Raw genomic sequence first — 1,099 nt, 5'->3', positions numbered from 1 at the left:
ACAACCGACAGTGAAAATAAGAAGCGTGCAGCGGAAATAGAACTATTATGCAAAAATATCTCAAAAATAAAAATCGGACGTGACGCTACTACGGAACTAGGCTCCCTTATTATTATGGACGAATCTGTTGCCGCGAGAGATAGTACTTCCCCACCGTGCGTTCCAATTCGAACAGAAGCAGACAATTACCCCTCTTACGAAGACCGTCTACTGCAATTCGTCCCTCCGAGCTTACGGGCTAAAGACGGGATAGCATGTATTCCACAATTAAACGGAGAAGACGATATCGGTGTAGAAGAATTCATACGCGAAGTACGTGAATTGCGAGCCATGTGTAGCGAACCACGCTATTACTAAAAATGATCAAAATCGGGAAAATCACGGGTAAAGCCGCAATGGCCATCCGCAATATACCGATAAACGAATACGGACACCTGTACGACGCCCTACGACGAAACGTAGCCACCCAAGATTCCGTGAGAGAACAACAATACCAGACAACGCTTAAATTTGAACATAGAACTCGATAAAAAGTATCACGATTGGGAAAAATCTACCGACGCGTTAGCCAAAATTCTCAAAATGACTCCGAACCGTAGATCTTTCTATCAATTATCCAAAACAGAGCTAGGAAATTACGACAGAATCGAATGGTTAACTAAATTAAACGAAATTATTCATACAAACGAGGAGATAGGTATAGGCGACAACAGTTTCACAGAGACCGAGAAGAACGCGATCAAACGAATTTTATTATTCCCGAACGACACCGTAAAAGAATTAAATTTTGCATGGGAACCAATCCAAACATATAGTGACGAAGAAATAGACGAACTATTAAAAGAAAATCACGATTTAGTAGGACATCCCGGTATACAAAAGACATACGACCGCATTCGTGAACGGCACAGAGTATCAGATTTGATGAAACGCATACAACAACATATAGAATCATGCGACACCTGCCAAACATCTAAAACCACACGTATCAGACCGCGCGAAGAACCTTGTATCACCGACACACCCCTCGAACCAAACGATAAAATTGCTATGGACTTATTAGGCCCACTGAAAAAGACGAAAAAAGGCAATCAGTACA

Source organism: Bombus vosnesenskii, unplaced genomic scaffold (assembly GCF_011952255.1).
Source record: "Bombus vosnesenskii isolate JDL3184/JDL3185 unplaced genomic scaffold, Bvos_JDL3184-5_v1.1 scf7180000015716, whole genome shotgun sequence".
Taxonomy (NCBI): Eukaryota; Metazoa; Arthropoda; class Insecta; order Hymenoptera; family Apidae; genus Bombus; species Bombus vosnesenskii.
This window is presented reverse-complemented; position numbering follows the sequence as displayed.